The sequence below is a fragment of the Brassica oleracea genome, chromosome C3 (genome assembly GCF_000695525.1).
Source record: "Brassica oleracea var. oleracea cultivar TO1000 chromosome C3, BOL, whole genome shotgun sequence".
Lineage (NCBI taxonomy): Eukaryota > Viridiplantae > Streptophyta > Magnoliopsida > Brassicales > Brassicaceae > Brassica > Brassica oleracea.
The window spans coordinates 51286545-51295419 of record NC_027750.1 but is presented as its reverse complement, the minus strand read 5'-3'; the positions used below and the strand labels follow the sequence as shown (position 1 = coordinate 51295419).

The 8875-nt window shown below is 36.6% G+C and overlaps 1 long non-coding RNA gene across 2 annotated transcripts; it reads right to left on the bottom strand.

The window, feature by feature from the left end:
- Nucleotides 1-1631: 1631 nt before the first annotated feature.
- Nucleotides 1632-3786, bottom strand: LOC106333818. 2 transcript variants are annotated; one of them, XR_001268472.1, is made up of 5 exons: nt 3573-3786; nt 3039-3389; nt 2636-2955; nt 2485-2566; nt 1632-1879 (listed from the first exon to the last, which is right to left on the bottom strand). It is a non-coding gene; the product is annotated as an uncharacterized LOC106333818 (long non-coding RNA). The 2 variants fall into 2 exon arrangements; XR_001268471.1 differs by lacking the exon at nt 3573-3786 and having other exon boundaries at nt 3039-3566.
- Between the last annotated feature and the right edge of the window lie 5089 nt (nt 3787-8875).

Here is an 8875-nt window from a genome sequence, read left to right as displayed (position 1 = left end):
GACGAATAGTAAAGGCTTTTGATACCTTGTCCTGGAGCCGATCCTCACTCCCCTTATTGTCCCTAATCAAACAGCATTTGTAAAAGGCCGACTGTTAGTAGAGAACACTTGTTTGGCGGGTGAGTTAGTACAAGGCTACCACAAGAACACATGGCCTAAACGAATTACAATAAAAGTGGATATAACAAAGGCTTTTGATACTTTGTCCTGGAGCTTCCTCTTCTCGTGCCTCCAAAGCCTCAATGTCCCTCAACAGTTCCTGTCTTGGCTAAGAGCTTGTATCTGTACCACTAACTTCACTGTCGGCTATAAAGGCTTTGTGAATGGCTACTTTAAAGGTAATCGTGGGCTGAGACAAGGTGATCCCTTATCTCCCTATCTCTTTGTCATTGCCATGAACTCTCTCTCCCTGCTGTTGAACCAAGCTGCGCAAGAAATGAGGTTCAACTATCACCTGAATTGTCAAGGGTCCAAACTCACCCACTTGTGCTTTGTTGATGACTTGTTGATCTTTATAGACGGCTCTCTGGATTCGGTTCAGGCTGTTTTGCAGGTGCTTCGTGAGTTTGAATTGAGGTCGGGACTTGCTGTAAGTGTACAAAAATCTTCGTTCTTTGCGTCTGGTCTTTCGCAAAGGGAGACTGATCTGATCCAGTTTACAACGGGCATGCCAATGGGCTCTCTCCCAGTGCGCTACCTAGGGGTCCCCTTGTGCACAAAGAAACTTTCTCTCTTGAACTGTGAGGTCCTGCTCCAACAAATAAAATCAAGGCTTTCTTCATGGAGTGCAAAAGCCCTGTCCTTTGCTGGTAGGTTGCTGCTCATCAAAACTGTAATCACGAGTATCACAACGTTTTGGTGTTCTACTTTTATCCTTCCCCAAGCATGTGTGAAGCGCATAAACTCTCTCTGTGGAGTATTCCTATGGCAGGGTGATATTGATAAACACCATACTGCTAGAGTTTCTTGGGAAGTTGTAACCAAGCCTAAGCGTGAAGGAGGATTGGGAATAAAAAACCTTGCTACTTGAAATAAGGCCTGTTGTCTCAAACTGATCTAGCTTCTCTTCTTCCAATCGGGTTCAGTGTGGGTTGCCTGGTTTGTTGAAGAGGTGTTACATGGGTCTTTAAACAACCTTTGGACCATAGCCCCTAACCGGCGACACTCGTGGCAGGTAAACAAGCTTCTAAAGCTCAGTTCTTCCATATACAGCTGGATAAAACTTCGTGTGCAGAATGACCTATCTTGTCGGTTCTGGAGTGACAACTGGTCTCCTTTCGGACCACTAAGGTCCTACCTTAGTTTCGGAGGAAACTCAACTTTAGGTATCCAAGACCAAGCAACCCTTGCCTCTCTGTGTAGTGACAACAACTGGCTTCTCCCCCCTGCAAGGTCAGAAAATCTAGTTAACATTCATGCTTTTCTAACTACTATCCATCTCAATGATAATGAAGATTAGGGATGTTGTATAGGGTTGTCCAGCCCAACCCAACCCTATTTAGTTTAAGCTCAACCCTAAGTGAGCCCTAACCCTTTCAAAACCCATTAAACTATGTTAAATAGGGCTCAACTCTTATTAACCCTTTAAACCCTTTATATTTTTTTATGTAAAATATTTTCCATAGTGGTTATCATATAAAAAGTTAAATCAAATAACATTAAATCAAAGGTTTGAGTCTTATATAAATAGCAAACCACGACACTTAGTTTGAAAAAAAAACAAGTCTAAGACATTGTAAAAATTGTAAAAAAGTTCTATTTTGATAAAGGTTCCTTCTGCTCTTGGGCTCTTCTAACGCATATGACTTCTTTCTTTTCAATTTGTCATTGACTCTATTACTTCCTTGTCACAGAATGACAACCCCACATCTTCATCTTGCTTCAAGGTCATAAGAATACAAACAATGAGCTCATAAGAACACAGACAACACATATAGTAAATTCATAAAAATACAGTCAACACAGACAACAAGAACATGAACACAACAGATAGCAAACTCATCTGCATAAAGTACATCACAACACATATAGCAAACTCATAAAAAACAGAACATTTACTCATTTGCATTAAGTACAACAGAATTAAGGACGCAACAGAACTAAATTGTAATTAAACTAAGATCAAAATCCAAGATACATGAAAACCAGTCACATTACATGGTGCTTTAACATCTCATGAACTAAGTGCATGCTCTCATATAACTAAGAACACAGACAACACAAATAGCAAACTCATAAATATACAGTCAACACAGACAATAAGAACATGACACATTAACATATAGCCAACATAACATAATGGGTTTTCAAACAATCAAAGTTATATGCTTCAGCCTTTTAAAATAAAACCCATCACTGATAATCAATCTAAACTTTCCTCCATGAGAACATAATGGGTTTTCAAACAATCAATTCCAATTCACAGACCAAAGAAACTTTCTCTGGGAGTCCAAATCAACAAATGGTTTTGCTGGAAAGCTTTACCTTCATGTGCTAGAGTCTCTAACTTTTGAGCTACTTTTTACAGATTCATCATCTTCATCATCGAAGTAATCTTCAATATTTCCTGTAGTTAATGAATATAAGTTAGATAAAGAACATAAAAAAATATGTAAGTTGATAATGAAATTTTTACCTTCAAACTCTTCAAATCCTCTTAGCCAATTTCGAGTGGCAATTAGTGCTTGCACATTTTTGGGAAGAATTCGATTTCTGAAAGGACGCAACACTGAAAGCTGACTCAGCTGCAACAGTGGTGATGGGTATGCTCAGTAAGTCAGATTCCATTGAAGCAAGATTGCCATATCGATGCTGATTTTATTTCCAAAAATTTAAAACTTCCATGTCTTCAAAAGTCTTCATCTCTAGTCTTGGTTCAAGATCCAAATAGGTTTCCAGATTTGACTTAGCATTTCTTGAACTAGATTTGAGGCTATTTTCAAGCTCAAAGAGATCCTGTTATATACAAAGACAAAAACAGTAAGTTACTTGCTGTTGTTTTTGAATGAGAACTAATGAGAAAAATTTGAAGAACTTACATCATCCATATCATCTTCAAGTGGTGACTATGTGAGAAGCTCATGTGGAGTTAATGTTGTAGAAAACTTTGAAGGATTTGCTGATTTTTGATATTCTTCATAAAGCAAAATCAGATTGTCCCTAACAACTTGAACCTTTTCCTCAGAAGTCCTTGGGTCAATCTTTTGATAAGCTGATCGAAGTATATCCAGTTTCAACCTCGGATTTAGAGCAGCCCCCATAGCTAGAATCACACTATATTGATTCCAATACTTTGCAAACTTCTTTTGCATCGCCCTAGCCATTGTTCTCACATCACCATCATCTTCACAATCAACATACTTCTTCAACATCACCTCAATTTTCCACACCTGAATGAAGTAGACATTGGCGGTTGGATATTTTACTCCTGAAAAGTAAGTGCTGATGGTATTAAAAGGCTTCAGCAAGTCACATATTTTGACTCCACGTTCCCACTCTTCTTCTGAAGGCAACCATTTGTAACCTCTTTCATACAATTCTAAACTAAACCCAGATTGATTGTAAGGCCTAACCTGGGTTTGCTCTAGTTCGAGAGACAGAGGCGGAGAGAGAGGCGAAAAGAGACAGACGGCGAGAGAGAGAGAAGCGGAGAGAGAGACAGGCGAGAAAGAGAGAGACTGGCGGAGAGAGAGACGAAGAGATCGTCGTCTAAGTTTGAGGAAGAAGAGATCGTCGACGATTTTGAGGAAGAAGGGATCGTCGTATCTGCTGAATTGGAGAAGAAGTGATCACAAAACAACGTCGTTTCAACATAAAACATAGATTTATTTTTTTATTAATCTAATAGGCCTAACCCGATTTAAACCCATACTTATTTCAGCCCGACACTAAATTAGTACGAAATGCTTTAGAACCATTAATTAGGGTTAGGGTTTTTAGTTTTTATCTATGGGCTGGGCCAACCCTTAATACCTCAGCCCTACACAACATCCCTAATGAAGATTATTATGAGTGGGATGTCGATGAAAAAATTAGCGACCGTTACAGTACTGGTATTATCTATGAGAAGCTTTGTGTTGATGGGAACTCTGTCTCTGTACCTTGGTTCAACACGGTTTGGAACAAGGGTGGAATCCCCAGGCATAGCTTCCTCTCCTGGTTGTTTGTTCTGAACCGATGCCCTACTAAAGACAGAACCATCCGATGGGGCCATCAGACATCTCCCACATGTCTCCTCTGTAACCAATCTGATGAAAGCCGTGATCATCTGTTCTTCATGTGCCCTTACTCCTGGAGTTTATGGGGATCTTTAGCTCCACGATGTGCGATTCAGCCGGAGAGGTCTTGGGATCGGGTCTTGACTCAGATTCAATCAACAGGAGGGACCTCATTCTTCCACCATTGAGTGCTTATTGCTTTTGTTTCCTTTAAATACACCATGTATGTTACACAATTAAACACACAATTCAATACAAACATTTCTTTCATTCTCTCAATCTCACAAATCCTCTCATTCTCTTAAATTCTCAAATTTCTCTTCTCTCTCAAATACTTACGGTTACTTCACTCCTTTTTTTTTTTACTTTGTTCGTGTGCTTCATCACGGTTAAAACACTTAGAAGCTCTCATAATCCCACAAATTATCATTTACTGGACTTGGATGGAACGCAACGGTCGCCTCCATCGCCAAATCTTCCGATCTACGGATTCAATTGTGAGGCTTCTTGACAGGCAAATAAAGGATAGGATTCTCTCGTTCAGAAGCACAAACCCTTCCTCATCTTCACGAATGATGCAGCAGTGGCTTGCTTAAGACTCTTCTATCTCCGTCTCCGTCTCCGTCTCCGTCACGTTCCTCTCCTTCTGATCATCGATTCTTCTTTTCACTCTCTCATCGGTCTTACTGATCCTTATTATGTGTTTCAATTGTAACTGGGCTTGATGGGCTCTTAAACAAAAACCATAGCTTATGGCTGTAATGTTTTATTTTTTTTCTGCATTTAATTTGAATGCTAAGTTCAAAAAAAAAAATACGACGAATAGTACTACCCAAATTTTTTATATTTGGTGGAGAACGTACACTAGTAAACATGTCTACAATAGAATGAAAGTATGAAACCATTAATTATACTATTCTTCTAAGGGTTTTTCGTTACACATTAAAGTAAGGTAATCAGGAATTCATTGTGATAACTTATTAGAGTACACTTTTCCAAAATTAAAATGAAAGAGTCGCTCCGCCGACTGCAACACTTAGAGGATTTTCCATATCAACCACGTCCATCCCTCTCTTTAAACCCTTGGTCGCGCTCATAGCTACAGCTCTAACTCGGTTGTTGTCCTAATAATTGCTGTACTTCACAAGTCACACGGTAGTTTTAGCAGTGTTTACTTGTCTTTAATTTATTAGTAACTAGTTTATCTCCCGTGCATAGCATAATATTATATATATATATATATATATATTTGTAAACTAGATATAATTATTAATAGATATAAGAGAAAATTTAAAACTGTTATAAAAATATTTTAAAATAAATAAATAACTAATATAAAAATGAGGAAACTCAAAAGAACAATTACTAATATACCAACCTTAACTCTTGACATCATTTGACAGTATTTTTGCTAGTTTTACGTCTAACAAACTATATAAATATAAAATATATATTAATTTAACTTCTTTTTATCTATATTATTCAGATCTATTTTTTTCCATAAAAGTAATACTCAAATCTAACAGAATGAAATATTCACGTTTAGAACCAGTAAAAATAGAGTTTCAAAACACACAAAATTGAATAATTGAAAACTTAGACACATCGCATTGTTGTTTTAAAATCAAGTGTTTTTTTTTCTGGGTAAAATCCAGTTGCTCCAACTTTATAGTCTTCCCCGTCTTCTTTTCCTATGTATGTATACTTAGTTTTCTTTCTTGTGCTCTTCTACCTTATTTCCTTTTCATTGCTATAATTCTTTCCCCATTTTATTTCAGAGAAAAACTACAAATCTGGTAAAACTATATTATTAAGAACAAAGCAAAACCTATTTTGATCCATACGCAAACAAAATTAATGCCACTTTATGAACATAAAAATGGAAAACTAACATATGGCTTGACCGGGTCGTTCTCGTTTCCACTACCACCTGCGTTTCTTAGGCCCTGCTCTTAGCTTTCTAGTCCACTAAATGTTTCTTTTTTCTTCTTCTTCTTCTTCTTGTGTTGCTTTTTGGAGCTTCGTAGTTGTGCTTCAAGGTGAACTTTTATTCTGGTTTTCAGCAAAATCATCACCAAAAATGTTGAAACCAAAAGATTAATACTCTTCATCAAAGAAGAGGAGAGCATTTGAAATGTGATTCTGTTTACTTTTTCACCATATGTAGTTTATATATATATGAGAAAAGAAGAAAGCAACGTTAAGTTCAAGTTAAGAATAGCATTGAAGAGTTTGAACGTTATAAATCTCACTAATGCTTCATCACAACAATATGGTGAAAAATTATCAGGCTAGTTAAATTCAAGACTCAAAGGCTGATGGTAACCCGCTTGCTATATATAGATTTAGCCTTTAGGTGCCAATATTTTGGCGTCGCTTGAAGCTGTAAAATCGTCAAATTTTCAGTGTCTCTTGATTGTACTAATAAGATAAATTTCAAAATATATGGATCTTCAATTAATTACCTGCAGAGACTGTTGTAGTTGCTTATGCATTTGGACATTACCAATCACTCAATATAGTCACTTCTTCTGTTGTCACGATACATATTATTCATATCGGAAAATGGGAGGCAGGATAAAACACAGAAAATCTGATGCAAAAAGGACGAAAAAACGAAATATGTGCCTGTTCAATTTGGTGCAAGTCAACTTCGTTCCCAAACGGTAGACTCGGCAATGTGAATATTATAATCAACGAAACCAATTGCAGAAATAATGAATGAAACCAAAAAATAATAATTTTGTTGCAGAAAATTTAGAAATTTACAATTTCTGAATGAAGGTAGATAAGAACTTGAGTTCATTGTGACTAATATTTTGTGAAAAGCAATCAATTTTAAAGTTCGTGACATAGTGGGCGTAATGTGAGAAAAATTAGGGATTCTAGGTGATTTTTAATTTTATTTTATAAAAATAATTTAATAGAAATCGGAGGTAGTTATTTCTTGCGTTTAATACATTTTGATCAATTTATGTTGTTTTTTTTTTAATTTTTAAAAATGTATTGCACAAGACATGTGGTATAGTATGATTGGCCAAACGACTTGTGCTTTAGTATGTAGAGGATCATAATGTTAATTATCGTCATCCATTGAAGTGTTGACTTCTCTAATGATGATGTACATAATTGAAGTTAGCTTCTTAAAGAGGTTGAGGTATTTTTAGGTTTTAGGTATAATTAAATTAACTATTGAGCATGAAAAAGAAGCTATGATTAACTGTTGATTAAAATAAACAATAACTGTATTATTCTTTTTTCTCTTGTTAAGAAGATCATGGATTTGTTTTCTTCTCGTCTGCCAAAAAATAATATATTTTAAGCAAAAAATAATAATAATAATATATTACAAAAGCTATTTCTAATCTTTGTATAGAAAGGTTTGATTCTTCTAAATGTCAAAGTGAGAAAAATTGGAATAACCTCAAAACGTTAGAAAACGTAATTAGAGCGGTGTCGTGATGGGCGAAAATCATAAACTGGTGGAGATTCAATAAATTAAGGGAAAATTGGAAATATGGAATAAAAAGACAAGTAGATTATCCCTTTGCCATAATATGAATTATAAGTTGTTTCAATGCCTTAATACATTCGGCACCTCGTACATGGAATTTACAGGTTATAAGCACTTTGGTTTCCCCGGAGGATATTAAGATCATTACAAGTATACCCTTGAGTACAAATCAGATGGATGATAGGCTTGGATGACATTTTACTAACAATGAAAAATATACGGTCCAATCTGGGTATCAAGTGGAAAGAGTCTGTCCAGATGAGGAAAAACCACCAGATTTTTATGGACCCACAGTTGATGTTCTTAAAGTCTATTGCTGGAAATTGAAGTGTCCTCCGAAGATAAGACATTTCTTATGGCAACTACTTTCATGATGTATAGCGGTTATGAAGAACTTAAATATAAGAGGAATACATGGAGATATATTTTGCTCACGTTGTGGTGATCAGGAGGAATCGATAAACCATGTGTTTTTTTATTGTCCTCCAGCACGACAGGTGTGGGCCTTATCTAAGATACCCTCGAATCCGAATAATTTCCCTCTAGATTCTTTCTTTGCGAATATGGATCATCTTTTCTGGAGAGTTAATCCAAAGATGGATGACCATCAGTTTGCATGGATCTTATGGTATATTTGGAAAAGTCGGAATAAGAAGGTGTTTAGTAATATTGATGTTGATCCGAGAGATACACTTAACCTGGCTGTACTGGAATCAAAACTTTGGGCTGAGGCTCAGGTTTTAAGGAATCAGAGAGTGACACCAGTTACACAGAATAGTTCCATCCAAACGAATACAGGACGATGGTGTTTTATAGATGGTTCTTGGAAAGATAAGGATGTGTTCTCAGGGCAAGGATGGTTTAGTACTTTACCAGGCTTTGATGGTTTGTTAGGGGCACGAAATGTTTGTGCATGTCTATCACCTCTTCACTCGGAGGTGGAGGCATTGATTTGGGCAATGGAATGCATGAGAAATTTAAGACAATTTCAGGTTACGTTTGCAACAGATTGTTCTCAGTTGGTGAAGATGGTTTCGGAACCTGAGGAATGGCCTGCATTTGGAGCCTATTTAGAAGACATCAAGCTTTTGAGAAGAAGCTTCCACAACTCAGACATCGTTCATGTACCAAGGACGGCGAACCA